We start from the raw sequence: 16,431 nt of genomic DNA on the forward strand, positions 1-16,431 counted from the left end.
CAGAGGACTCCCAAGAGTGCCCAGACATATGAGGGGTGGAAGGGTATGACTCATAGCAGTGCCAAGACACATGAGGGGTGGGTGCAGAGGACTCCCAGCAGTGCCCAGACATATGAGGGGTGGGTAAATATGACTCCCACCAGAGCCCAAACACATGAGGGGTGGGTGGGTATGACTCCCAGCAGAGGCCAACAGTATAGGGGTGGGTGCAGAGGACTCCGAGTAGTGCCCAGACATATGTGGGGTGGGTGGGTATGACTCGCAGCAGTGCCCAGACGCATGAGGGGTGGGTGCAGAGGACTCCCAGAAGTGCCAAGACATATGAGGGGTGGGTGGATATGTCTCCGAGCAGTGCCCAGACACATGAGGGGTGGGCGCAGAGGATTCCGAGCAGTGCCCAGATATATGAGGGGTGGGTGCAGAGTACTCCCAGCAGTGCCCAGACATATGAGGGGTGGGTGGATATGACTCCCAGCAGTGCCCAGATACATGAGGGGTAGGTGCAGAGGACTCCCAAGAGTGGCCAGACATATGAGGGGTGGGAGGGTATGACTCATAGCAGTGCCCAGACATATGAGGGGTGGGTGCAGAGGACTCCCAGCAGTGCCCAGACATATGAGGGGTGGGTGAATATGACTCCCAGCAGAGCCCAAACACATGAGGAGTGGGTGGGTATGACTCCCAGCGGAGACAAACAGTATGGGGTGGATGCAGAGGACTCCCAGCAGCGCCCAGACATATGAGGGGTGGGTGGGTATGACTCGCAGCAGTGCCCAGACACATGAGGGGTGGGTGCAGAGGACTCCCAGAAGTGCCCAGACATATGAGGGGTGGGTGGATATGACTCCCAGCAGTGCCCAGACACATGAGGGGTGGGTGCAGAGGACTCCGAGCAGTGCCCAGACACATGAGGGGTGGGTGGGTATGACTCCCAGCAGAGGCCAACAGTATGGGGGTGGGTGCAGAAGACTCCCAGCAGTGCCCAGGCACATGAGAGGTGGGTGCAGAGGACTCCCAGCAGTGCCCAGATATATGAGGGGTGGGTGCAGAGTACTCCCAGCAGTGCCCAAACATATGAGGGGTGGGTGGATATGACTCCCAGCAGTGCCCAGATGCATGAGGGGTAGGTGCAGAGGACTCCCGGAAGTGCCCAGACATATGAAGGGTAGGTGGATATGACTCCCAGCAGTGCCCAGACACATGAGGGTGGGTGCAGAGGACTCCGAGCAGTGCCCAGACACATGAGGGGTGGGTGGGTATGACTCCCAGTAGTGCCCATACACATGAGAATGGGTGGGTATGACTCCAAGCAGAGGCCAACAGTATGGGGGTGGGTGCAGAGGACTCCCAGCAGTTCCCAGGCACATGAGAGGTGGGTGCAGAGGACTCCCAGCAGTGCCCAGACACATGAGAGGTGGGTGCAGAAGACTCACAGCAGTGCCCAGACACATGAGGGGTGGGTGGGTATGTCTCCCAGCAGTGCCCAGACACATGAGGGGTGGGTGCAAAGGATTCCGAGCAGTGCCCAGATATATGAGGGGTGGGTGCAGAGTACTCCCAGCAGTGCCCAGACATATGAGGGGTGGGTGGATATGACTCCCAGCAGTGCCCAGATACATGAGGGGTAGGTGCAGAGGACTCCCAAGAGTGCCCAGACATATGAGGGGTGGGAGGGTATGTCTCATAGCAGTGCCCAGACATATGAGGGGTGGGTGCAGAGGACTCCCAGCAGTGCCCAGACATATGAGGGATGGGTGAATATGACTTCCAGCAGAGCCCAAACACATGAGGGGTGGGTGGGTATGACTCCCAGCGGAGGCTAACAGTATTGGAGTGGATGCAGAGGACTCCCAGCAGCTCCCAGACATATGAGGGGTGGGTGGGTATGACTCGCAGCAGTACCCAGACACATGAGGGGTGGGTGCAGAGGACTCCGAGAAGTGCCCAGACGTATGAGGGGTGGGTGGATATGACTCCCAGCAGTGCCCAGACACATGAGGGGTGGGTGCAGAGGACTCCGAGCAGTGCCCAGACACATGAGGGGTGGGTGGGTATGACTCCCAGCAGTGCCCATACACCTGAGAATGGGTGGGTATGACTCCCAGCAGAGGCCAACAGTATGGGGGTGGGTGCAGAAGACTCCCAGCAGTGCCCAGGCACATGTGAGGTGGGTGCAGAGGACTCCCAGCAGTGCACAGATATATGAGGGGTGGGTGCAGAGTACTCCCAGCAGTGCCCAGACATATGAGGGGTGGGTGGGTATGACTCCCAGTAGTGCCCATACACATGAGAATGGGTGGGTATGACTCCAAGCAGAGGCCAACAGTATTTGGGTGGGTGCAGAGGACTCCCAGCAGTGCCCAGGCACATGAGAGGTGGGTGCAGAGGACTCCCAGCAGTGCCAAGACACATGAAGGGTGGGTGCAGAAGACTCACAGCAGTGCCCAGACACATGAGGGGTGGGTGGGTATGTCTCCCAGCAGTGCCCAGACACATGAGGGGTGGGTGCAGAGGATTCTGAGCAGTGCCCAGATATATGAGGAGTGGGTGCAGAGTACTCCCAGCAGTGCCCAGACATATGAGGGGTGGGTGGATTTGACTCCCAGCAGTGCCCAGATACATGAGGGGTAGGTGCAGAGGACTCCCAAGAGTGCCCAGACATATGAGGGGTGGGAGCGTATGACTCATAGCAGTGCCCCGACATATGAGGGGTGGGTGCAGAGGACTCCCAGCAGTGCCCAAACATATGAGGGGTGGGTGAATATGACTCCCAGCAGAGCCCAAACACATGAGGGGTGGGTGGGTATGACTCCCAGTGGAGGCCAACAGTATAGGGGTGGGTGCAGAGGACTCCCAGCAGCGCCCAGACATATGAGGGGTGGGTGGGTATGACTTGCAGCAGTGCCCAGACACATGAGGGGTGGGTGCAGAGGACTCCGAGAAGTGCCCAGACATATGAGGGGTGGGTGGATATGACTCCCAGCAGTGCCCAGACACATGAGGGGTGGGTGCAGAGGACTCCGAGCAGTGCCCAGACACATGAGGGGTGGGTGGGTATGACTCCCAGCAGTGCCCATACACATGAGAATGGGTGGGTATGACTCCCAGCAGAGGCCAACAGTATGGGGGTGGGTGCAGAGGACTCCCAGCAGTGCCCAGGCACATGAGAGGTGGGTGCAGATGACTCCCAGCAGTGCCCAGACACACGAGGGGTGGGTGCAGAAGACTCCCAGCAGTGCCCAGACACATGAGGGGCTGGTGGGTATGACTCCTAGGAGTGCCCAGGCACATGAGGAGTGGGTGCAGAGGACTCACAACAGTTCCCAAACATATGAGGGGTGGGTGGGTATGACTCCCAACAGAGGCTAACAGTATGGAGGTGGGTGCAGAGGACTCCCAGCAGTGCCCAGGCACATGAGGGGTGGGTGCAGAGGACTCCCAGCAGTGCACAGACATATGAAGGGTGGGTGCAGGGGACTCCCAGCAGTGCCCAGACATATGAGGGGTGGGTGGATATGACTCCCAGCAGTGGCCATACACATGAGGGGTGGGTGCAGAGGACTCCCAGCAGTGCCCAGATATATTAGGGATTGGTGCAGAGGACTCCCAGCAGAGGCCAACAGTATGGGGGTGGGTGCAGAGGACTCCCAGCAGTGCCCAGACACATGAGGGGTGGCTGCAGAGGTCTCCCAACAGTGCCCAGACATATGAGGGATGGGTGGGTATGACTCCCAGCAGTGCCAAGACACATGAAAGGTGGGTGCAGAAGACTCCCAGAAGTGCCCAGACATATGAGGGGTGGGTGCAGAGGAGTCTCAGCAGTGCCCAGACTTATGAGGGGTGGTTGCAGAGGACTCCCGACAGTGAGCAGATATATGAGGGGTGGGTGAGTATGATTCCCAGCTGTGCCCAGACACATGCGGGGTGGGTGCAGAGGACTCCCAGCAATGCCCAGACACATAAGGGGTGGGTGCAGAGGACTCCCAGCGGAGGCCAACAGTATGGGGGTGGGTGCAGAGGACTCCTAGCAGTGCCCAGACACATGAGGGTTGTGTGCAGACGACTCCCATCGGAGGCCAGACATATGATAGGTGGGTGCAGAGGACTCCCAACAGTGACCAGACATATGAGGGGTGGGTGGGTATGACTCCCAGCAGTGCCCAGACACATGAGGGGTGGGTGCAGATGACTCCTATTGTTAAAGATTTTAGTAAACCCAAATGTCTAACACAGGACATCCCCCCCTCTCAAATGCTTTGCAACTCCATCGCAGACTTTTTTGAGGAAAAGGTTAAGGGTCTGACGAAAGACTTTGAGGCTCCCAGCTTTGATCAAATATGTGAGGACGAAACTACTAGGCAGGAAGTCACCCAGCTTACAGCTTTCCGCACAATCAGCCTGGAAGAGACAAAAAAGGCCATCCTGGCAACCAAATCAGGATCACCATTTGATCCATGTCCTATAGCACTCCTACATCTTATTGCGGATATTGTCAACCCGGACATAAATGTTATCGTTAACAACTCTCTGTCCACCGCCTATGTCCCCCCCGAGTGGAAACTGGCAGCTGTAAAACCCTTACAAAAAAAAACAACTTCCTGACCCCTCCACACTATCCAATCTACGTCCGATTTCATTACTTCCAGCTCTGTGTAAAATCACTGAGTCCACAGTTAACAAACAGCTGACACTTTTCTTGGAAAATAATGAAGTATGGCACCCCAATCAGGCTGGCTTCAGAACTCAGCATTCCACCGAATCGGCTCTCCTGTTCACTACGGAAACTATCCGCTCAGCTCTAGACCAAGGCAAGAAGGCCGTCCTGATACTATTAGATCTGTCGGCGGCCTTCGACACGGTCTCACATGCCATCTTAATAGACCGGCTAATAACATCTGGCATTAAAGGTATTGCCTTAGAGTGGATAAAAAACTTCCTTAGTGACAGGAGACAAGTGGTGACTCTGGGGGAATTCCGGTCCAGCGAGAAGCCACTGTCAACGGGAGTACCCCAGGGCTCCAGTCTGAGTCCGACATTGTTTAATGTTTACACCGCACCCCTGATTCAGCTGATATCGTCCTACGGCATAGATGTAATAGCATATGCCGACGATACCCAACTAATCCTGGTCATGGACAAAGACAACCAGGCCTGGGAGGAAAAGCTTAAGTGCTGCTTAACGGCCACCTTTGAGTGGATGCGGAAAAACCACCTAAAATGTAACACAGGAAAGACCGAGATCATGCCCATAGGCTCAAATAATGATTTCATCCCCAGACTGTGGTGGCCTGAGAAGGCAGAAATTCCACCCCACACTACCTCCTCGGCCCGCAACCTTGGGGTACAGTTTGACGCCGATCTATCCTTCAAACATCAAGCGTCAAAAGTGGCAGGCACTTGTTTCGGGGTAATAAAAATGCTTAGAAAGTTCTTTGACTTGCTGCCCCTCGAAGCAAGGAAAACTGTTACGATTGCATTAGTCACCTCCCGCATTGACTATTGCAATAGCCTGTACGCTGGCACCAATAAGATGGTTACTCATAAACTCCAGATGGTGCAGCATGCAGCTGCAAGGCTGGTTCTGAAATGGCCAAGAAGATCCTCAGCCACCAAAGCCCTCAATGCACTACACTGGCTGCCTATAACTAAAAGGGTCCTCCACAAAGTTTTAACTATCACTTTTCGCGCTGTGCATAATTCAGGCCCCACTTACCTAAGAAATAAATTTGTAAAATACTGTCCAAATCGCGCACTAAGATCCTCCAATGCCAATCTTTTGACCATCCCTAGATTCAGACTCAAAACCCGCGGGGGCAAATCCCTAGCGGTGTTGGGTGCCAAAGCATGGAATGCCCTACCCCCTCTATTAAGAGCACTGGACAAGGAGTCTGAGTTCCGCAAGCAATTGAAAACCTGGATTTACAATCTTCCAGACCCAATGGCCAGAGCGCTAGTGTGATCCCGGTTATGGTCTCCTTAGCAGTAAGGCAACCTTTTCATCTGGTTGTCCTCATACTGGCGCCGAGATGCTCCTTGGAGCGATTGCTAGCGCGTTATAAATGGACTCTACATCTACATCTACACCTAGCGGAGGCCAGACATATGAGGGGTACATCATCATCAGCATACCACAACTACATGGGGCTATGTGCACATCCCTAACTTGTGACTATAATGATAGTGCCATAGCAACACATCACTTGCAGCAATGTCCCACTCCCTGGAGGATGGATTACTTTCACACACTGCGTGACACATCACATGTGGGTGTGTTGTCAAATTCCACATGCATACCCACCCATGGAAGTTGCTGGTGAAATACACACCCTACTATCTTGACACAATAGTGTATAGCGATGTAACTGCCTACCGAACAAAGAGAGTGAAAGGGAACACACACTGTCATGCACATCCCAGGACTGATAAGAATGTCCAGGTGGTGGTCAGACCACCAAGATGTAGTCTATCTTGGAAGGAATAGGGTTTAAACCCCTTAGATACAATGCACAACATTTTGAGTCATGTGCCCAAATACCCTGCATAACATCCCCCAACATAGGGGCAGGCTGGGATTATACACATGCATAGTGGTGAAAAGGTTAAATGTGTCCATGAAGGCATTTGTACATACTCAAAACACAGAACAGTGATTTGCAAGGATGGCACAGACGAAGGAGCAGTAGACATCTGTCAGCAGGCATGGCCATTGTTCAAGGGATCAGTCACCAAGAAAAGGAAATGTGCACACATGTCAGCACAACAATTGTGCAACTGTCTGCAGTGAAGATGTCAGGTGCAACAGAGGAAGGAACACTCCTTGGGACAATGTCTCTAGCCAAACTGAACAAACACAACCAATGATTAATTGCAGAGACATTGTGATGGCACACAGATACCATGGTCCACCTCATGACCATCAACAAAAAACATCTTTCAGAACCCCAAAACATTACCATGACACCAACTCCAGGTCCCTCATCACCAACATCAAGTACCTGAAATAGTGGTGAACGTAAAATCAAAGGCTTTATTCAGCACAAACAAAAAAGATGTTGAAAAATGAGTCTCTGCTCAAATTAGGCCAATGGACAGTCCAGAAATTAGTCCATGTAGGGGGATGCTGGGTAGGTCGTCTACCCCAACTTGCCTGCACATGGAGTACTCAATGTGATGTGGACCCTTGGGGGCATCATCTGGGGCAGGACTAGGCACCGCAGGGACAGGAGTGGTAAGTGTAGGTGTGGTGGGTGCAGGGGTGGACGTATCCTCCTCAGTGCAGTGTACACTCATACTCAGCGCTGCACACTGCAGCCAGTTCGGCCAGCCCAATCCCTCCACCCGAGGACAGAATTGGAGTGGAGGGAGAGGTCTTTGAGGGTTGCGCACTGTGACTCTAGCTGCGTGTATGTGGTCTGAGCCCAGTCCCTGTGGGTGTGCCTGCAGCCCCCTGAGTGTGCGAGCCAGGAGGTGTGTGCTTTGCCACATGTGGGGGTGTGCTGCCTGGGTCTGTTGGGGTGCGTGATGATGTCTTCCTGAGTGTGTGTTGGACCGGTATGCGAGAGGGGAGTGTGGATGGGTTCGAAGGGGGGGGACCACTGCAGGAGGGAAACTGCTGCCGTCAGTGAGGTGTCCATGGACTGCACAATCCAACGTTGTTCAGACATCATTGCGGACATGCCCTCCATGAAAGACAGGATTTGAGTGTGGCCATGGAGGACAATCAGCATCGATGTCTGACCAACATGCAACTGGCGGAGTAAGTCCACAGACTCCGCACTGAGGGCAGCAGGGGTGAGAGGGGCAGGGGCTGCGGTGCATGGGCTGAAGGAGACATGGGGGACTGCACGGACAGAAGGGACGGGAGCAACTGGGAGGGTGGAGATAGTGCTGGAGGGGGCAGGCACAGACTCTGTGAAGCTGCCCGGTGTTGCTGCATATTTCCCATCCTCCAGGGAGCCAGAATCGGATCCGTCTGCCTGGTATGATGTTTCGCCTTCCAACTGGTCCGCAGACTGACTCCTCTCACCCTCCATGCCACTGGCTCGCTTGGATTCCTCCACGCTGGTGGCACCGTGGCTGGGTCCCTCCTCTTGGTGCGTGCAGCTGTCTCCTCCAGTTTCTGGTGATGATGCTGTGGGAAAGGAGAAGAAACAGTAATGCATCAGTCACCTGTACACATCTGACACATGAGCACTGCAAATTATGCCATGCATCATGAGTAACAGCCAGATAACTCTGCACATATTTTAGCCTTGTACTGCCCAGTTGGTATAGACACAATGCTACTTTGACACAATGATCCAAAGAACACACCAGGCCACAACTTGAATGAGAAATACACAGATAAGCTAGTGTTTGTTTACATGAGAGCAGATCAAGAGAATGAAGTGATGCCACTTGAAGTTCACCAAGAAAGAAACAGTAGTGGTGACCCTCAGGGCAAACTAACCCACCTCACTCCCCAAGGTGACACCACACTCAGAGCCCTGTAAGTACATTGGGCAAAAAATAAATGTTAAAAAATGTTGATATCTTGGGACTCACCATACTTTACACAATCAACATGTATTGAATGTGGTAACTCGTCATCTTGTGAAGAGAACACATATGTGTCTGCATGAAAGATGTCTCACAATGAAATGCACAATAAAAAACATTTACACATTCATTGAAAAAGCTGGCACCCTTTAAGAGAAAACACTGTTAGAAACAAATGGCGTTGCAGATTGTCCATATACATGGTTCAACGGAGGTCTTGATGTCTTGACACTCATTGGTTTGTATAATTAACAACAATGGAGTTTCAAGACCTCAAGAACACTGTGGGGATATGTATATGGAGATCAAGGCACACCATTAATCGCTAACACTGGCCTCTATGTGTGCACTACCTTGTGAGACATCTATCATGCAAGCACATAAGTGTCTTTTATACAATTCAACATATTAACACATTGTAAACATGAACAACTTTTAACAAGTGGTGTGAGTGCCAAGGTACAATCATTTATGTGACACAACTTCAAATATGTCTGTCCTCACATGGGCTTCCATTCCCTGATGACACAGTTGCTTGCACATAAAACCTACTGGCTGTCATGTGAAGTGGCACACATGTCCCAACTCTGGACAATGCTTAAGCTATTGGGCCAGCAATTGTGAGGAACAAAATCATTGCTGCATTGTCGACACACCGTCATCCCCAGGCAAAATGTCAACACAGAAGTGTGCAACCTAAGACAAAACAGCATTGCATCTGAACTACATACATGTGGCAAAAATCTATGAGCCTGAATCATGTCAGGAACAAAATGACATAGGCTGCCAAGCCCCAACTGCTATCACTGGCCACCATCGAAAGGGCAGTGCATGGTGAATCATTGTTCAGCCAATTCTCACCCACAGGTCAGACTTGGCAAGGCTAAATCAGGCAGGCCCATGTAGACCTCTCCTGCACAACACCCCCATCCTTAAGTCAATGTGATTGATACAGCTCAAGAAGTGAGACATCTGAATCGGGGTAACAAAAACTGTGCAGCACCAATTTCAAAAGTAACCCAAGCTCACCCTGTGGGGCTGGCAATACATTTTTGTGACAAACAACAATCAACAGATTGTTGTGAATAGGCACAGCGGGCACTGCCCAGTGTGAGTACACACAAGCCAAATGTTGTATCCCTGTCCAGTGGACACATGTAGCAGACACAGGAAAAATACAAACTATGCCAGGGACCAGAGGCAGACCCATGCTGAACCCACATAGAATGGGCACAGTGTTGGATGACACACATGATTAGGAGGTCAGGGTGTCTCAGGGGACTGTAGTGGGCACACTGATCCGTGGGTCTGGAATGAGATGACTGTACCATGAATAACCGTCATGGCACTATGCATATCTACCACTGATGTACATCATGTCTGAGAACACAACATAGGTCATGCATGCTGCAAGGGTGTGCAGTTGAAACCTCACACTCCTATGTTGAGACTCAGAATCCGTGCAAACAAATATGAAGGCCAAACACAGTGCACAGGTCATGGCACAGGCAAGGTCCCAACACATATCACACACCACCCTCCCACATGATTGGGAAATCAATGTGCAGTCTAATTTTCTTGCACCCTAGATGAACATGTGAAAATTTGATTACACACAGACCAGGGGACACATGTTAAGGAGGGGAAGGGATGAAAAAGAGCACCAGGTGACTATGGGGAACCGAAAAGACACTGCACATATAACCTTTCTGACCAGACACCCCAACAGTTTGAGTGTAGCCAGGCTTCACAGCACTTCAAAAAGCAGGTGACACATAACACAACAAACAGCCATGTACCTACCCCCTCCTTGCTGCTGTCTCTCCTGCAACTGCCCATCGAGGTCTGGGAACACCACCGCCAGGACATGGAGCATGTGGGGGGTCAGGTGACGGTGTCCTCCATGCCAGCGTGGAGGTGACAGCTTCAGCTGGACCCGGGCGATACGCCTGGTCCAGCACCAGATGTCCTGCCACCTCTTCTGCACATTGCGTAGCCGCCGGCGAGGGCCCCCGCAGATCTCACGGCCGTGACGATATCCCGCCAGATTTCACCCTTCTTGTAGGCAGTTACATGGCAGGAAGACACAGTGAAACAACACCTGCTCCATTTCCAAGCGACACACACTCGCACACCTTTGATAATGTGAACAGGGCATAAGATGCTGACAGAACTTGCATAATTGTCCATGTGAATTTGGCTGGTGTGCAAGCCCCAATGCACTACATGGCATTGAAAGCCAACAGATGGCGTAACGGGTGCAACACACTCACTGATCATGGCACAAACTGGGCAACACATGCAGCTGCAGGGTGTGGGACAGCATGTGCCAAGCAGTCAAATATCCCACTCCACTGAAGAACGCTCAGCAGACCAGACAGACACACTCTGGCACAGATCACTTCCCTGTCACTGACAACAGTGTATACAACCCTCACTTTGCACATGTGTCACTTGCCACTGGGGTGTCACAGGTGTCGTGCTAGATTTGCAAGTCAGGCACACAGCACTGCTCACTTGTCACATCAGATGGTTAGAGCTGCTGCATACGCCATGCAGCAGTGGTGCAACACATCACATACAAACTCACCCATATGACAGTTAGTGTGTGGCTGGCAATCTGTGTACTTAGCTTCACCCATATGACAAGGCACATTCACATACATCAATGTCCCTGAGGTTGTACGCATCATTTGGACAATCTCACCACAGGTCCCCTCAAGTCATGAACATCTGTGAGTACAGTCACCTGTCACTCCAGGGGGACCTCTGTTCCAACCCTGGACATTTTGAAATAAAGCCAACAAGGTCTCGCATGGCTGAATGTGTCATTCACTATGCAGTGAATGTCACAGTAAGCACAATGCAAGTGAGGAGTGAACACACATGAACTACATCATGCTCAGCATGACATACACCACCATGTAACCCCCTGGGACTCTCTCCAAACCACATTGCATGTCTGTCCCACCAATACACAATGCCTGTTGTGACACTCACACAACAGGTGCACAGTCAAAAGTAGTGTAGTCAGCTCTCACCTGCTTCTCTGGTCTCCCATACAGCTTGCTATACTGCGGTAGGAGGCTGTCCAGGAGGGCCTGGTTTTCCTCCTCAGTGAAAGCAGGGGCCCTCTCCATAGTACGAGCCATTGCAGGAGACTGAGGATGCAGAGACAGCAGTAGTGTGGTCCACTCCAATGTTGTGCAGGCAAGTGCCCTCTCAGGGGTTCATGCTGCCTTAAATCAGTGCTGCTGAGGGGCTTTAAGTTTGGGGAGTGACCCGACCCAATGTATCCCACCAAAACCATCGTAAACACATCTCCTTTGTTTTCTGTATCCCAGGATGCGCCACCAATGCCGAGGAATGACACCACTGCAGCACCAACTCCCTTAATGCAGGGGGAACAAACAGCCGGTCCTCATAGTACAACAACCCATCCTGAACAACAACCTGGGGCAACGACAACCAAGGAGTCAAGTCCTCCTGACGCAATCGTTCTTTTACTAAGGAAGGAAAGTCATCCGTCAGAGCAACCCCTACGATCCTACTGCTGTCAATCATGGGTCTATCATCCTTCCCAGGCCCAACCTCCCCAAGGTCGACATGAATCCGGCAAAGAGCATCTGACTTTATCTACTGGGCTGCGGGTCTATAGGTTATGACATGACAAAGTCATACTCGTTAAAAAAAAAGAACCCACCGCATTTGGCGTGGTGTCAAAGCCCGAGCAGAATGGAAGAACTGCAGGTTTTTATGGTCAGTGTAAATCGTGATGGTATGCCGAGCTCCTCATAAATAATGCCGCCATTCCTCAAAGGACAACTTGACAGCCAGCAGCTCCCTCTCAGCCACGGTGTAATTACGCTCTGCTGGCAACAAGGTCTTTGAAAAGAAGGCAATGGTGTGCATCTGACCGGTAACTACATCCCTTTGGGACAAAACCCCTCCTACAGCACACAACAAAGCATCCGTTTCTACAAAGAATGGCAGGGCAGGATCAGGGTGCACCAAAACAGGTGCTGATGTAAATTTCCCCAGTACCAATTGGAAAGCTTCCTGAGCCTCAGTTGACCAAACAAAGGGAACCCCCTTCCTCAACATTTGTGTCATGGGTGCCACTATGTCAGAGAAATGGGAAATGAAACGCCGATAAAAGTTGCCGAACCCCAACAGGACCTGAATCTGCTTGGCTGACGATGGTATAGGCCAAGTAACAATAGCTTTTATCTTTCTTGGGTCCATCTGAATACTGTCTGCTGAGATGATAAAACCGAGAAACTCCACCTTATGTGTGCTGAACTGACACTTCTCTAATTTGGCATACAGATGATGTTGTTGCAATTTCTGCAGCACTTGTGTCACATGTTCTTGGTGTTCAGCACCGGTCTCCGAAAAGATCAGAATATCATCCAGATAGACGATGACACTTCTATCCAGATAATCACGGAGGACCTCATTAATGAAGAACTGAAAGGCCGCCGGCGCATTACATAGGCCAAACGGCATTATGCAATACTCGAACAAGCCATATTTGGTTTTGAAAGCCGTCTTCCACTCATCCCCGGGACGTACACGTATAAGATGGTAAGCACAGCGCAAGTCCAATTTGGTGAAAACCGTAGCTTTTTGCAGCTGATCTAATAACACCTGGATGAGTGGAAGCGGGTACTTGTTCTTCACCGTGGCCTTATTCAAAGCCCTATAGTCCACACAAGCGCGCAGCGTACCCTCCTTCTTCGGAATGAAGAAGATTGCCAAGGACACAGGCGAACTAGAGGGACGGATGAACCCCAAACTCAACATCTCGTCCAGATACTCTTTCAAATGCAACTCCTCGGGTTCCGAAAGCGCATAAATGTGACTACAAGGCAGTGGAACACCAGGCACCAGATCTATCTTACAGTCAAATGATCGATGAGGAGGGAGACCCTGAGCTTGACCCTCATCGAAGACATCCCTGTATGCCGCGTATTGCAAAGGAACAGAACCCACATCGGTTACAGCACATGACAAAGGAGAGACTCCCTCACTCGCCACCAAATTACAATGCTTCAAACAATGTGTAGAGTCAAGGGTTACCAAACGTTGAACCCAGTCAATCCTGGGATTGTGCTCCTGGAGCCAAGGAACTCCTAACACTAAGCCAAAGGAAGGGGCATCTATCAAGTCAAAGCACACCAACTCGGAGTGTCCATTTTCACACAGCAAATGCAAAGGTGCAGTCTGACGTGTGATGGATCCCGAAGTCAGCTCTGTTCCATCAATCGCCCTCACAGGCTCGGGCTGCTCCTTGTAACAACAAGGGATCTCCAACTATTCCGCCAAGGCAATATCATTTTGAAATAAAGCCAACAAGGTCTCGCATGGCTGAATGTGTCATTCACTATGCAGTGAATGTCACAGTAAGCACAATGCAAGTGAGGAGTGAACACACATGAACTACATCATGCTCAGCATGACATACACCACCATGTAACCCCCTGGGACTCTCTCCAAACCACATTGCATGTCTGTCCCACCAATACACAATGCCTGTTGTGACACTCACACAACAGGTGCACAGTCAAAAGTAGTGTAGTCAGCTCTCACCTGCTTCTCTGGTCTCCCATACAGCTTGCTATACTGCGGTAGGAGGCTGTCCAGGAGGGCCTGGTTTTCCTCCTCAGTGAAAGCAGGGGCCCTCTCCATAGTACGAGCCATTGCAGGAGACTGAGGATGCAGAGACAGCAGTAGTGTGGTCCACTCCAATGTTGTGCAGGCAAGTGCCCTCTCAGGGGTTCATGCTGCCTTAAATCAGTGCTGCTGAGGGGCTTTAAGTTTGGGGAGTGACCCGACCCAATGTATCCCACCAAAACCATCGTAAACACATCTCCTTTGTTTTCTGTATCCCAGGATGCGCCACCAATGCCGAGGAATGACACCACTGCAGCACCAACTCCCTTAATGCAGGGGGAACAAACAGCCGGTCCTCATAGTACAACAACCCATCCTGAACAACAACCTGGGGCAACGACAACCAAGGAGTCAAGTCCTCCTGACGCAATCGTTCTTTTACTAAGGAAGGAAAGTCATCCGTCAGAGCAACCCCTACGATCCTACTGCTGTCAATCATGGGTCTATCATCCTTCCCAGGCCCAACCTCCCCAAGGTCGACATGAATCCGGCAAAGAGCATCTGACTTTATCTACTGGGCTGCGGGTCTATAGGTTATGACATGACAAAGTCATACTCGTTAAAAAAAAGAACCCACCGCATTTGGCGTGGTGTCAAAGCCCGAGCAGAATGGAAGAACTGCAGGTTTTTATGGTCAGTGTAAATCGTGATGGTATGCCGAGCTCCTCATAAATAATGCCGCCATTCCTCAAAGGACAACTTGACAGCCAGCAGCTCCCTCTCAGCCACGGTGTAATTACGCTCTGCTGGCAACAAGGTCTTTGAAAAGAAGGCAATGGTGTGCATCTGACCGGTAACTACATCCCTTTGGGACAAAACCCCTCCTACAGCACACAACAAAGCATCCGTTTCTACAAAGAATGGCAGGGCAGGATCAGGGTGCACCAAAACAGGTGCTGATGTAAATTTCCCCAGTACCAATTGGAAAGCTTCCTGAGCCTCAGTTGACCAAACAAAGGGAACCCCCTTCCTCAACATTTGTGTCATGGGTGCCACTATGTCAGAGAAATGGGAAATGAAACGCCGATAAAAGTTGGCGAACCCCAACAGGACCTGAATCTGCTTGGCTGACGATGGTATAGGCCAAGTAACAATAGCTTTTATCTTTCTTGGGTCCATCTGAATACTGTCTGCTGAGAATATAAAACCGAGAAACTCCACCTTATGTGTGCTGAACTGACACTTCTCTAATTTGGCATACAGATGATGTTGTTGCAATTTCTGCAGCACTTGTGTCACATGTTCTTGGTGTTCAGCACCGGTCTCCGAAAAGATCAGAATATCATCCAGATAGACGATGACACTTCTATCCAGATAATCACGGAGGACCTCATTAATGAAGAACTGAAAGGCCGCCGGCGCATTACATAGGCCAAACGGCATTATGCAATACTCGAACAAGCCATATTTGGTTTTGAAAGCCGTCTTCCACTCATCCCCGGGACGTACACGTATAAGATGGTAAGCACAGCGCAAGTCCAATTTGGTGAAAACCGTAGCTTTTCGCAGCTGATCTAATAACACCTGGATGAGTGGAAGCGGGTACTTGTTCTTCACTGTGGCCTTATTCAAAGCCCTATAGTCCACACAAGCGCGCAGCGTACCCTCCTTCTTCGGAATGAAGAAGATTGCCAAGGACACAGGCGAACTAGAGGGACGGATGAACCCCAAACTCAACATCTCGTCCAGATACTCTTTCAAATGCAACTCCTCGGGTTCCGAAAGCGCGTAAATGTGACTACAAGGCAGTGGAACACCAGGCACCAGATCTATCTTACAGTCAAATGATCGATGAGGAGGGAGACCCTGAGCTTGACCCTCATCGAAGACATCCCTGTATGCCGCGTATTGCAAAGGAACAGAACCCACATCGGTTACAGCACATGACAAAGGAGAGACTCCCTCACTCGCCACCAAATTACAATGCTTCAAACAATGTGTAGAGTCAAGGGTTACCAAACGTTGAACCCAGTCAATCCTGGGATTGTGCTCCTGGAGCCAAGGAACTCCTAACACTAAGCCAAAGGAAGGGGCATCTATCAAGTCAAAGCACACCAACTCGGAGTGTCCATTTTCACACAGCAAATGCAAAGGTGCAGTCTGACGTGTGATGGATCCCGAAGTCAGCTCTGTTCCATCAATCGCCCTCACAGGCTCGGGCTGCTCCTTGTAACAACAAGGGATCTCCAACTATTCCGCCAAGGCAATATCAATGAA

The sequence above is a fragment of the Lissotriton vulgaris genome, chromosome 6 (genome assembly GCF_964263255.1).
Source record: "Lissotriton vulgaris chromosome 6, aLisVul1.2, whole genome shotgun sequence".
Taxonomy (NCBI): domain Eukaryota; kingdom Metazoa; phylum Chordata; class Amphibia; order Caudata; family Salamandridae; genus Lissotriton; species Lissotriton vulgaris.